This window comes from Alexandromys fortis, unplaced genomic scaffold, assembly GCF_014885135.2.
Source record: "Alexandromys fortis isolate MF-2015 unplaced genomic scaffold, M_Fortis_MF-2015_v1.1 scaffold_212, whole genome shotgun sequence".
NCBI classification, from domain to species: domain Eukaryota; kingdom Metazoa; phylum Chordata; class Mammalia; order Rodentia; family Cricetidae; genus Alexandromys; species Alexandromys fortis.
The window spans coordinates 1963076-1977453 of record NW_026068091.1 but is presented as its reverse complement, the minus strand read 5'-3'; the positions used below and the strand labels follow the sequence as shown (position 1 = coordinate 1977453).

The window sequence follows — 14378 nt, the reverse complement described above, 5'->3', positions numbered from 1 at the left end:
AAGAAGAAAGAAAAGAAAAAAGAATTTATCTTACATAATTGGGCATGATGATATGGTGATGGATGCCTATGAACTCAGCAGTTAAGCATTAAGGGGCAGAAGGAGCAGAGATTTAGGGTCATCCTCAGCTATATACTGAATCTGAAGACAATGTGGGCTATAAGAGATGCTGTGGCAAAAAAACAAAAACAAATGAATCCAGTCAGTTCATGGATCTCTGGGAGATCAAGGCCAGCCAGGTCTACGCAGGGAGTTCGAGGATGGCCAGAGATATATAGTAAGACCCTGTCTCAAAAACAAACAAACCCACGATTTACTGGCTCGGTAAACTACTTCTCCGTGGGATGTTTTTATCCATCCCATATCGGAAATTCCCAGAGGGCCAGACCCCTCCTAAACTGGATATAATTATTCTCAAATCAACAATCTATTGAGTCAAACCTCTTCATCCATAACAATAATCTTATTATCAGAGGGCAACTGGAGCTTCCTAATTTATTAATATATTCTCTCATTTGCAGTTGCCCCCTAAGCGCTCCACAGCATGAATAATTGAGAATTCACAGAATTCTGGGGTTGGGCTAGGACGGATGAAAAGAGAAAGGAGCTAAGCAGAGAGAGTGACTCATGACTACAAACCCAGCCTCAGCCTCTGGGAGAGGAAGTCTGGAGGATCCCAGTTCAAGGCCAGCCTGGGACTTGGGAGACTGCTGCAAAAAACCCTATAGTCTCCTCACTCAGGAGGCTACTGCAATAGAATGAATGATCTCATGTTTCAGCCTAAACTACAGAGCAAGACTTGAAGGAGGAGGAGAGGAGGGAAGTGGGAAAGGAAAGGGGCTGCCGCCATGACTCAGTGGCTATTATAGAGGACCAGAGTTCAGGTCCCGGCACCCACATGGAAGCTAGCAACTGCCTATAACCCCAGGTCCAGTGGCTCCAGCACCTTCTTCTGGCCTCTTTACGTGGTATCTGCATGCATGTGAACGTGCACATGTGGGACTGTATGTGCACACAACACATACAGATAAAAATAAAATAAACCGTAGGTTGGCTATGGTGGCACATGCCTTTAGTCCCAGAAATGAGGAGGCAGAGGGGCCAGCGTGGTCTACATAGTGAGCTTCAGCTTAGCCTGGTCTACATAGTGAGGCCTTATCTAAGACAATATGTGCATGGGTCCCTGTCCTAGCCTTCGTTTGTTGGCTCGGAGAGATAGTCAGTGAAGGGCTTGCCTTATAAACATAAGAAGCCAAGTTTGATTGCAGAACCTATGGAGACTGAGTCCAGATGAGACCCTTCTCAGCAAACTCAGCCCCTACAAGACTTTTATGCTCAAACGTATTGTTTTGTTATCCTCATTTTGCGGGTGAGTACAGTAAAGCATTTGAACCCAGATCAGAGGAATCCCAGATTAGGATTTAATGATCAAACTAAGTGGATCAGCGCAGGCAGCATCCAGAATCAGGGACATGATGGATGGAAGCTTGCTGTTGTTCCCAGGCCTAGTGAGGAGCCAGAGGGGGATGAGTGAGTCCAGGAACCCAGGTTAAGGCACAGAGCTGACCACAGCCTGCAGACTGCAGGGACTCCTCGGCATAGGGAAGAAGACATGGGAAGGGAAATTCCTCTAGAAAGAGAAGACATTTTTGAGGAATTTGTGTTTCTGTTGGGTCATCTCTGACTTCAGACCCTTGGTATCTTTCTTGAGTCACAGAGAAGAACATCTTGAAAGAGACAAGAGGTAGAGCCGGGGTGGCAGTGTCTCTCTCTGGGGGCTGGGTTAGGGCAAGGGGGTTTTCTGCCCTGGAAGTGGGGATACCACACAGCTCCTCTCCTCCTGACCAGGAAACATTGACTTCCACTGCCTGGCTTCTTCACTCTCTCCTACAGCTCATCCAAAGCAAATGATGCCTAGAGTCCGGAGGAAAGGCTTGAGAGTGCTCGTTGCTCTTGCAGAGGACCCAGGTTCAATTCCCAGCACTCACATGGTGGTTCACAACCATCTGTGACTCCGATTCCTGGGAATCCTATGACTTTTTCTGATCCTAGGCATCAGGCAAGCACATATGATATATGGTGCATAGTGCATAGAAATGTATGCAGGCAAAACACCCATACATGTAAAATAAAAAATAATGGTATTAACAAATGCTTAAAAGGAAATTCAGTATATAAGCAACTCAGCATTGCTAGATCCTCATGGAAAGCTTTGATTGCCAGCCCCACCACTTTTGAGCTTGGATTAGGGGACTGAGCCTCAGTGGCTTCATCTGTAGAATGAGACTATCCATTTCAGCCTAAAAGCATGAGTTAAATGCTGAGTGAGGGGAGAGGGGCAAAGATCATGGCATGCAGTGGGTATTCCATGGACAGCGGCTCCTGTGTGCCAGGCATTGTTGGTAGCTGGAAATCAAAGAGCATGCCTAGGTTGTCTGTGAGCTACTGAGGGGGAAGAGAATTGCTGACTCAATATGATGAGATGCCTGCTGTTGATAGCCTTTCCTGTCCTGCCTTCAGTTCCCAAATAACCACACAGAGACTTGATATTAGTTACAAATGCTCAGCCTTAGCTTAGGCTTGTTTTCAGCACACCTGGCTCCCCAGCAACTGCTGGACCACCTGCAGGCCATGGAGCTCCAGGCATCTTTAGGCCTAGTGATGGGCTCTGTGGGACTGCCCGGCACTGCCTAGTCTCTGGTATCTAAGCCAACATTAGTGATTCCAATGCCCTCAATGTCCCCAGCAACGGAGCATGGGTACTATCTGCCTTCCAGCCTCCCCTCTTCTAGGTTAAACCACTATAACTGCTTGAGATGCTTTTTCGTCCTTCAAAAGGCCAGACTGGGTTTGAGAGACTGCTTGGGGATAAAGCACTTGCTGCCAAGCCTGGTGACCACCTCCTTGAGCTCCACGTCCAGGACACAGTGGAAAGCAAGAACAGATCCCACAAGCTGTCCTCTGACCTTCACAGGTGTGGTGTGTGATGTGTGAGCCCTCTACCGCTACCATGTATATAAGAAAGTAAGTAAATAAATGCAAAAATAATTTTTAGAATTATTTAGATAATCTTACTTAAATAATTTGGAGCTTATAGGAGTCTGATCTTGATCCTCTACGTACATGTTATAGCTGAGTAGCTTGGTGTTCTCATGGGACTCCTAACAGTGGGAGTAGGGGGCTGTTTCTGACTCTGCCCACTTGTATGACCCTCCTCTTCCTGTTGGGCTGCCTTGTCCATCTTGACGTGATGGCGTGTGCCTGGTCTTACAGTAGTTTGTTATGTTGTGTTTGATAGATGTCCCTGGGAGGCTTGCTTTTTTTCTAAGGGGAGGTGGTGGGGCAGAGACTGGGTGAGGGGAAGGAGGGAAAGTGTGATCGGAATGTAATAGCGGAGAGAATAATAATATAAAAAAGTTACCAGGTGTGATAACTCACTCTTGTAATCCCAACCCTCAGGAGGCTGAGGCAGGAGGATTACTAGGGGTTTTAGGCCAGCCAGGGCTACAACAGTAAAACTTTGATTTAAAAACAAACAAACAAATAATTATTAATTAATTAATTAATGCAAAAGGTCAGAGATCAATAAAAAAGGGAGTTTGTCTTTTCTTTTTCTTTCTTTTTGAGACAGGATCACATCTCATTATGTAGCTCAGGTTAGCCCCAAATGTCAGAGATCCTCCTACCTCCGCTTCCCAAATGGGAAATGAGTCAGCCATCATGTTCTATAGCCATCATGTCTCTCCCTCCCTTCCTCCCTTCCTTCCTGAGGTGCTGGGGGTTGAACCTAGGGACTCAAGAATGCAAGGCAAACCCTGCAATGCATCCTTGCAGCGGTAGCAAGCACTGCTACTGAGCTACCCCCAGCCCCTGTACATTATTTCCATAATGCTGGCCATCGTCACTACATTCAGAGCACAGAAGACAGGAAACTGTGTGGAGATTTCTTCTTGCTGGCTCAACACAAAATGTTGACACTAAGGGAGATAGCACTTAGCTGGCAGCAAAGGGTGTGAAATTTCAGGGCTATTGCAGATGAGCCCCTGCACTAGGAACCAGGAAACGCTATGCTACAGATGGGGAAGAATCTCTGAGAGTGTTTCCTCAAAATTTGACAAAAATCGCAGTACTTAATTCGGGGGGGCATGGTGCCACTCACCTTTAATCCTAGCACTCAGGAGGCAGAGGCAGGTGGATCAGCCTGGTCTACAGAGAGAGTTACATGACAGGTGGGGCTATGCAGAGAAACCCTGTTTTTAAACCCCCACCCGAAAAAAATTTTTTTTTGAGACAGCTTCTCACTCTGTAGCCCAAGCTTGCCACAAACTCCAGGCAGTCCTCCTGCCTCAGCCTCCTAAGAACTGGGATTATAGGTGGGAGCCACCACAATTGGCTATGCCCCTGATGGGGTATGGTATTATCAACAATGACCTGGGAAGCTCAAGTGAACTCTTGTTACTGTTATTTTTGGGTTTTTAAAAATCTGGGTTTCATTATGCAGTTTTGGCTGGCTTTGAACTTACTATGTAGACCAACCTGGCCTCAAACTCAAGCGAGCCTGCCTCAGCTTCCAAGGTGTCAGGATTACTTAAGTGTCTTACAAATTCCAGCTTGAAATAACCCTTTTCCAGTTCCTAGCATTCATATCAGGAGGCTCAGAAAACCCTATAACTCCGGCTCCAGGAGATTTGATGCCATTGACCTCCAATTGTACCTGCATACATATACACATGCCACCATACCCACACAGACACACACAGACCCACACAGATCCACACAGATCCCCACATACAAACACACACATCTCCAATTCATACAAGATACTTTTTTTTTTTTTTTGAGATGGTCTCTTTATATAGACCAGGTTGGTCTTGAACTTAAACTCACAGAGCCCTGCCCTGCCACTGCCTCCACAGGGCTAGGATTAAAGGTGTTCATCACCATCCTGGCTAGTTTTCTTTTATTCTAAGGAAAGTATTTATAATATCAGTATAATATGATATTGCGAGCAATAAGTATGCACCTTAATGCAGGAAAAGAAGCAGGCACTAAAACCCTAGCGCTGGGAAGGTAGAGGCAGAAGTCTAAGGTCATCCTTGGCTGTGTATCAACTTTGAGGCCAGCCTGGGCTACATGAACATCTGTTTCCAGGAAAAGAAGATGAGTGATAATCCCACACAAAAGGTGTGATGGTGTACAGCTGTAGTCCTAGCATCTCAGAAGAGCCAGGGACCAGCACGTCAAGGTCACACTCAGGTTCCTCGTCAGTCTGAAGCCAGCCTGGACTGCATGGACACTTTTGCAAGAAAATAGTTAAAAAACAAAGATAAACTAGATTTGCTGATATCCATGCCTCTCGCCCCAGTACTGGGGAAACAGTCAGGTGGATCTCTGTGAGTTCCAGGCCAGCCAGGACTACATGGTAAGACATTGTTTCAAAAATAAAATAAAACTGTGAATGAGTTCTGCAATCCTTGAAAGCATATGCTCTCTTCTGTGCAATCTGGACTGAAATCACAGACCTATTGCCTGCTGGTCTGAGGTATGGTACTCTTCCCTCCACTTTTTTCTTTTCTTTTTCTTTTGTCCTAGAACTCATCTCTAGACCAGGCTGGCCTCAAACTCACAGAGATCTGCCTGCCTCTGCCTCCCAAGTGCTGGGATTAAAAGCGTGCACCACTACTGCCTGGCAAAAGATACTGGACTTAATCTGCCTGAATCTCTGATTTTCCTTCTACCTAAATCTTGCAGGGCTGTCCCGAGGACTCAGTAAACACCACATGTAAGGTGCCTGCTCTGCTCTGTGGTCCTCTCCTCCGTGTGGTAAAAAGACAACTGAGACCGTGATCAGTCATTTAAGGTCACAGAGCTGAGGGGACACCCTTCAGGAAATCTACATTTCAAGTTTATATTAATAATCTTACTTCCTCTCATTCTTCTGCCCCATTCAAGGCAGGAAATACATCCTTAAGTGTGGTATGTATATATGTGCTCATGTGGTTTATTCTTGTGCACACGTGTGTGGGAGTGCATGCATCCATGCATGTACATGTGGACATCAGGTGGTCTTCTCTGCAACTCCCCACCTTTCTTTTTTAATTTCTTTTTCTTGTTTTGAGACAGGGCTGACCTAAAACTGACTATGTAACCCAGGCTGGCCTTGAATCCACAGAGATCCGCCTGGCTCTGCCTCCCTAGTGCTGGAACTAAAGACAAGTGCCAACCACATCTGGCTCTATCATCATCATCATTATTATTATTATTAATTTATTGTTGTTGTTACTGTTATAAAAATAAATACATGATTATATGTGTGACTGTGTGTGGGCTGTACACATGAGCCCATGGATTCCAGAAGAGATTAGATGCCCTGGCTTAGAGTTACACAGGTTATGAATCACCTGACGTAGGTGCTAGGAAATGAACTCAGATCCTCACAAGAAGAGCAAATGCTCTGAAATGCTGAGTCTCTGCAACCTCCCCATCATAGTGTTCTGAGACAGGTCTCCCCCTGGTCCTGCAGCCACCAGGTCTTTCCCCGGTCCTGCAGCCATCAGTTTGGCTGTGATGGATGGCCAGTGAATACCAGCAACCCTCCTGTCTCCTATCACTTGAGTGCTGGAATCAGTGTGACCCACACTCGAGGTTTGTGCCCATTTTTTTTAAAAACATAGAAGCATTACTTCATTTTATTCTCCCAGTGGTCCTATAGAATCAATCAGTGTTTATTATCTCCATTTTGTGGCTAAAGAAACAGAGACTCAGAGTGCTTTAAGATCTTACATAGAAATAAAACCAACAGAGGGGGTGCATGCACACCTATAATCTCAACACTGGCAAAGTCTGGCAGGATTTCAAGGTTGAGACCTGCCTAGGCTACAGGTCAAGATCTGGTCAAGATAAATAATTAGTTGCTATTTGTTATACAGTATATCTAAATACACATAAAGTTGTTTGTAAAAATAGCAAGAACAGAGCCTGAAAAGTTCTCAGTACAATGCTGAAGATGTTACAAACAAAATAAATAAGTAAAAATAAAAGATAGTCAATGTATTGCAGATTGAATGTAGAGACAGGTGCAGGAGGGCTGTGAGCTCTGGGCTAGCACGGGCTAAACAGACTGTCTCTAGAGACAGATGCAGGAGGCCTGTGAGCTCCGGGCTAGCATGGGCTAAATAGACCGTCTCAAAAGAGAAATAAAATTGATGGGCTGGCAAGATGTCTGCTTGGGTAAAAGCCCTTTCCATACAAGCCTGAGAAACCTTTAGTGGAAGGAGAGAACCTCAGAACTCACAGGCATCTATGACACACACGCCCACAGTTACACACCCACAGCACAGACACTACCTTAAAACAGTAAAGAAAAGAGAAAGATGTGTGTGCCCGGTGTCCTGTGCAGCCCCCATGTTCTGTAAGCGAGCTTGTGTGAGTTTCAGTGATGAGAGTCTCCTGTGGCTTCCGGGGCACTTCTCCTTGCTATGCTCGCCCTTGCTCACTGGACATCGTGAAGATTGTAAAGAATATGTGGTGATTACTATGGTGTGACCGGGAGCTTAGACAGCCCTGGCTCTTGAATCCCAGGTCGTAAACCCTACCTTGTCCAAGGTAGCTTGGATAAGACCTTAGGTTCTGGAAACTTCCTCCTTCCTCCTCTATAAAATGCTGGCTGAGGCTGGTGGCCTGAGGTTTTGTTTTTGCTTGGGTTTTGTTTTTTCAAGACAGGGTTTCTCTGTAACTTTTGGTGCCTGTCCTGGAACTTGCTCTGCAGACCAGGCTGACCTCGAAGTCAGAGATCTGCCTGCCTCTGCCTCCTGAGTGCTGGGATTAAAGGCGTGCGCCACCACCGCCTGGCTGACCTGAGTTTTATCCCTGCTATGGTGGGTGACTCTCAAAAGCTGTCCTTGGACCTGCCAGCATGGGTACCTACCTTCATGAACAAAACAAGTACATAAATAGTTTAATAATTTGTTTTCAGTTATGCTAATATCACATAAAGTTATACATAATAACAGCTAGGACAGAGCCTGGGAAGTGCTCAGGACCAAGCTGAGGATACCACAAACGTAGAGCATCATGGGTGAGGGTCATCTGATGGTCTTGGATTTCTTATCAGTTTGGACCTGAGATATTTGAAGACATTGTGAATGTGCGCGTGTGCATGTGTGTGTGTGTGAGTGTGCACGTGTGCATGTGTATGTGTGTGTGTTCATGTGTGTGCGCGTGTACATGTGTATGTGTGTGAGTGTGTGTTCATATGTGAGAGTGGGCATGTGTGTGAGTGTGCACGCGTGCACGTGTGTGAGTGCACTGTGTTCGTGTGTGTTGTGTGTGCGTGTGTATATGTGTGTGCGAATGTGCATGTGTGTGAATTACATGTTGCGTTGTGAGTGCACATGTGTTCATGTGTGTTGTGTGCACACGTGCGTGTGTGTTGTGTGTATGTGTGCATGTGTGTGTGCATGTGTGTGTGCACGCGTGTGTGTGTCTGTTGTCTTCCCAGATGGCTCTCCACCATTCTTCGAACATCAGATTTCTCACTAATTATCTAGACTAGATCAGCAGGATGTGGGGATACACCTGTCTCCATCCATCCCACACAAAGTTTACAGAGACCAGGCCCTGCTGTCGTATGTGGGGTGCTGGGGAGCCAAACTTAGGTGCTGATGCTTGTATAGCAGGCACCTCATCCACTGAGCCATCTCCCAGTCCCCGGAAAGAAGAACATTAAAGGGAAGACTTTAAAGGGGCACTGAGTTGAGAGGGAAAGGGAAGGGAGAGGGGATGAATGGTCCCTGGGACTCCAGATGGCCGCACATGGCTGAGCTGGGAAGAGAATGGTCCCACCCTGCTCTGCCCCTCCCACACGTGTCTGGGAAATGTCAGTGAGATGCTAGGCTGGAGAGCACTGAAGAACACTACAATACCCAGAGAGAGAATTACAAATACTTCTGAAATGCATCCCAAATCTCCTATCTGAGCAAGCTATGCCAAATCCCCGGCAAACAGCGCGGCTCTGTTCTTCTTCTCTACATCCTGGTACCATTACTAATCAGGACTTCCTCTCCTGCTCGAGTGTCGACTCCAGGCCGTTAATTCCAGTCTTGGAAAGCCTTTACACAAAGAGGCAAGCTGATAAACCCAGCCACATTCCTGCCATTTCCCTTTCTCTCTCTGGGAAAAAAAAAAAAAGGAAACAACCAAAACGTCCCAACTGTAGAAGACTCGGTAGATGAACTGCCTTATAACGGATGTCATACATGGTACGAGTTGAGAATGTTGGGACGTAGTATATAGACTGCTTTGTTCTCAAGTTTAATGTGTGTGTGTGTGTGCGCGCACGTGCATCAGTAAGAGCAGACTTGTGGGGGTCAGAGAACAACTTTCAGGAGTCAGATCTCCCTTCCCACCTCAGTAAGTCGGGGTCTCTCTGGTCTCTTCTCACTGTATACTCCAGGCTCACAGGTGACCTTTCTGTCCCGCATCCCATCTTGTAGAAATACACTGTATCTGGTTTTTGTTTGTTGTTATTTTTTTTTTGTTTTGTTTTGTTTTGTTTTGGTTTTTGGTTTTTTGAGACAGGGTTTCTCTGTGTAACTTTGGTTCTTATCCTGCCTGGAACTAGCTCTTATAGACCAGGCTGGCCTCGAACTCACAGAGAAATCCACCTGCCTCTGCATCCCAATTGCTGGGATTAAAGGTGTGTACAACCACCACTTGACTGTTGTTTTTTGATCTTGTTTTTTTTTTTTTTTGGTTTGTTTGCCTTTTTTTTCTGAGACAAGGTTTCCCTATAACTTTGGAGCCTGTCTTAAAACTCACTCTGTAGACCAGGCTGGTCTCGAACTCACAGAGATTCACCTGCCTCTGCCTCCTGAGTGCTGGATTAAAGGTGTGCACCACCACCACCCAGTTGCATCTGGATTTGGGGAATTGAACTCGGGTCCTCAGGTTTGTAAGTCTGCCTTTACTTACGGGTCCATTTTCCTAGCCCTATTTTATTGCTTTCTGTTTGTTTTACTTTTTGTTTTGTGAGATGGGAATCTCTGTGTAGATCAGGTTGGTCTTGATTCAGAGATCCACCTACCCCTGCCCTCCAAGTGCTGACGTTAAAGGAGTATGCCACTACATTTGGCCCCATTTATTTTTTGAAGCAGGGTCTCATGTAGCCCAGACTTACCTCAAACTTGTGCTTATGTGTGTGTGTGTGTGTGTGTGTGTGTGTGTGCACGTGTGTGCTTATGCACGGGAGAGCAGAGGACATCCTTGGGTATCATCCACAGAAACACCATGCATGTCCCTTGACAAAGGGTCTCTCATTGGCCTGGAGCTCACCGAGCTCTCCTAGGCTAGAATGGCTGGCCAGGGAGCCCCAGGGGCCTCTAAGTCTCTGCCTTCCCAGTGCTAGGATTGTAAGCATACACCATGCCTATGTTTTCCCTAGGGTTCTGGGGATCGAACTCAGATCCTCATGCTTGTGTGACAAATACTTTATTCCCCAGTCCCCACTACTTGGTGGGGTTGGTTGTTTTATGTTGTTTGTTTTGCTTCTGACTTTAAACTTCTGACTCTCTTTTCATCTACCAAGTGCAAGGATTGCAAGTGAGAACCAGGACACATAGTTTATGTGGTGTTGGGGATGGAGCCAAGGCCTTCAATCATGCTAGATACACACTGCGCCACCTGAGCTTATCCCCAGCTCTAGATCTTCTGTTTTTTATAAATTATGTGTACATGCGTGTCTGTGTCAGGGTGTGCGCATGTGAGTGCAGGTGCACTCAGAAGCCAGAGGTGTCAGGTCCCCTGGAGTTAGACACAGGTACTGGAAACAGAAGTGGGGTCCCCTGGAAGGTCAGTGCGTGATCTCTATTTTGAAAGCATCCATGAGGCCCAGGGGTAGAGCTCTGTACATGTCTGTGGTCCTGACACCGAACAGACCCAGTCTGGTCTGAACATGGCCCTGGGTTCAGTCCAGAAGAACAAGCGTGTGAGCGGTAATAAGAACTACCATGGGCTTAGCATTGGGTCATGGTTACCAGGGTTTGTTCTGGACTTGAACTTGGTTTGATTCCCAGATGTCCAAGGTACCAGCTGTGTGGCCTTGCTGAGTGTCTGTGTCTCTCTGCTTTCGTTGGACATCAGAAAAATGACAACAGAAACAAAATCTCATTCCATAGCCAGGCTCCCTGCCTGCTTTATCTGTTTTGTTTAGTTTTGTTTGTGGTGCTGGGAATGGAAGCCAGGGTCTCACAACGTTAGGCGAGTCCTTTGCCTCCAGCTCCTGCCTGGTTTCACATCTGGTTCTGTTATTTTTTAGCAGCTGTACAATCTGAGTTGGGTAGACTCTCTACCCCTTGCTTGTTTTCTCATCTGTAAACAGGATATCCCACACAAGTATTTGAGGCTAAGAAGTTTTTTTTTCTTTAACGTGTGTGTGTGTGTGTGTGTGTGTGTGTGTGTGTGTGTGTGTGCATTTGCCACATATATTTGGGTGCCCTCTAGAAATGGGTATCAGATTCCCTGGGGTTGAAGCTACAAGCAGTTATGAGCTGCCTAACATGGGTTCTGGGAACAGAACTTCAGTCTTTCATAAGAGTAGCTTACTCCCTTCTGATGAGCCCCCCTCTCTTATGTCCCCCTTTCTCCAGCCTCTCTACATCCCCCGATCTCTCCAGCCCCAGTTTGCAGCCCCCATCTCTCTAGCTCCCATCTTTCAGTCCCCTTCAGCCCCTACAGTCCCCGTCTCTCCATCTCCTCTCTTCAACCTCCTTTTCTCCAGCCCCGCCTCTGAAGTACCCTCTCTCCAGCTCCCCTCTCTAGTTCCCCTCTCTAGCTCCCCTCTCTCCAGTCCCCATGTCTTCAGCCCCCTCCAGCCTCCCTCTCCCCCCTTCTTGTGCTTTGTTTTGTTTAAGGATCTCACTTAGCTAAGAGTTGTCTTCAAGCCTCCTATGTAGCCAAGGATGACTTTGAACTCCTAATCCTCCCTAGTCTACCTCTCCACTCCTGGGATTACAAGTCTGAGCCACCACCCCCAGCTCCCTCTTCCTCTGAGAGAAAACAGCTGGAGCTCACATCGGTCTGGTCGGAAAACACTAAGCAGAACTCAGCACACAGTTGTCCAGAAGCAGTTTATACACCAGTTATACAGAAAACCCACTGCCAGTTTACAGAGGGCCCCTAGAGGCGGCTCCCCAGTGCCCCTGTTATTATTCAACAACAGCCCAAGTTAGAAAGGGTCACAGAGGGGTAGCCACCTGTTGAACCACAACCTACTTCACTTCCCATCTTGATTCTTGCTCTGGTAAATTCTGTCACTACTATCACTTCAACCCTGAAAGGGACTTGGGGTACAAAGATGGCTGACCAACCTGGTATTTCTCTTGAGCCTGTCAGGGTCTTGTGTCGTACAAGCTGGCCTGGAACTTGCTGGGCAGTTAAGGATGGCCTTCAGCAGTCTGATCCTTGAGCCGTCTCTCCTAGAAGAGAGTAGTAAGTTCTAGAAATGCTAGTGTGTGTTATCAGCCGTGGCCTGATAGTTTCCCACAGCTCTGCACAGAACAGAATTGGGGGAATCAATATGACACATACTTTTTAAAAATTGTGTGTGTTTGTATGACGTGTGTCCATCCCGTATGTGCCATGGAGAGCAGGTCAGAGGATAGCTCTGTAGGGCCGATTCTCCCCTTCCACCATGTGGGCCCCAGAGGGCTTGGATACATGACAAGTTCCTTCAACCATGGAGCCTTCTAGCAGACCCTCTCTGGTTTTTAGTTATTTATGTGTTGTTTTCTGTGTATGATATGTATGTACTGTTATCTGTGTAGTGTGTTCTCTGAGAGTTTTGCCTGCATCTGTATATGTCTGTGCACCACGCGTGTGCCTGGTGTCCACGGAAGCCAGAGAAGGGTGTCAGATTCCCTGATACAGGAACTACAGGCATTGAGTCACCTGGTAGGTGCTGGGAATCAGATCCAGGTCCTCTGGCAGAACAGCTAGTGCTCTTAACCACTGAGCACCTCTCCACATTACATGCTAAGCTTTTTAAACATGCGTGATCATTATAATTTACATAGATAATGCTTAATCATTTATTAGGAGTGGTAGTATTTTACTTTCCCCCTTTTTAGATAGGCTCTCTCCTGCTGCCCATGCTGGTCTTGGACTCCAGGATTCATGCCCTCTTTTCCCACATCAGCCTCCTAGGGCTGGGGCTATAGGTTTGCATCAGGCACTCACTACCGTAGAATGCACTTTCTCCTCACTCAGTGACTTCAGTTTCATATAAACACTGAGTCAGGAGTGCTGGTTCTGCCTGTAATCCAAACCCTGGGAGGTTGACACAGGCCAGCTTGGGCTTTACAGTGAGTTCCAAGCCATCCTGGGCTACAGAGTGAGACCTTGTCTTAAAAAGTCAAACAAACAAACACCAGGAAGAGAGAAAGAAAGAAAGAAAGAGAAAGAAAGAAAGAAAGAAAGAAAGAAAGAAAGAAAGAAAGCCTAGTGGGGCGGGGCAGGGCTGAAAAGATGCCTCGGCAGCTAAGAGTACCTGTATTGCTTTTGCAAGGACCCAAGTTTGTGTCCCAGAACTTTGGGAAGCTCACAGCTGCCTGTAACTGCAGCTCCAGGAGATCTGACGCCTGATTCTGGCCTCCACAGGCACCTGCACTCATGTTTGCATACCACGCATGTGTATAATTAATTGTTTTATTTTTTTTTTTAAAAAAAAGAGCAAACAAATAAACAAAAAGAACCCAAAAAAATAAACAAAAATTTAAATGAGGGTTAGGGCTCTAGCTGCTGACAGAGTGCCTGCCTCGCATAGGAGGAGCCCTAGCTCGATCCCCAGCCAAGTGCTGGGACTATTGGCATGCACCCCCACACCAGACTTGCTTGCTAATTTGAATGCGTGGATGCCTAAGACTGCCTTTTATTGAGGGGCCACCTGTCAGGCAGGTGTATGCAAAGAAACCAAACTCAGTGGTGGGGAGAAGGTTGTGATGAGCCATTCTTCGCCCCCCAGTCCCCACAAGGAAGCGTCCGCTGGCAGGTGACTCAGTGTGAGGAACGGACCAGCCTGTGACCCTCAGCTGAGACACCCTCAGAGAACCTTCTCCACCAAACTATTCACCTTCCCCATGACTAATTCCCAGAAATTTACATTTCAAAAACCAAGAAAATTTCCCCCCAAAATTTGGAGACCAAGAAGTAGTAAGGTTATTGCCAAGTAAGGTTATCGGGGAAAGAACCTGATATGTAAGTGTGTATGTATGTACGTCTAAGGGCTCAGAGCAACGGTTTAGTGTGAAGGGAAGCACACTAGATGAAATGAAGTCACTAGACTTTGAAAACTCAGGGGGCAGGAGCGAGGGCTCACTGGCTAA

At 46.6% G+C, this 14378-nt stretch overlaps 1 protein-coding gene across 2 annotated transcripts in view; it reads right to left on the bottom strand.

Moving 5' to 3' along the window:
- Ccnd3 (cyclin D3) overlaps positions 1-14378 on the bottom strand; it is an 87767-nt gene that overhangs the window by 27553 nt on the left and 45836 nt on the right. The window contains exon 2 of one of the 2 annotated variants that reach the window (XM_050122745.1): positions 12366-12473. The exons of the other annotated variant lie outside the window; for it this stretch is intronic. The gene's annotated coding sequence lies outside the window, so the exon portion shown is untranslated. The remainder of the gene's footprint in view (positions 1-12365; positions 12474-14378) is intronic. 2 annotated transcript variants of the gene reach the window in all.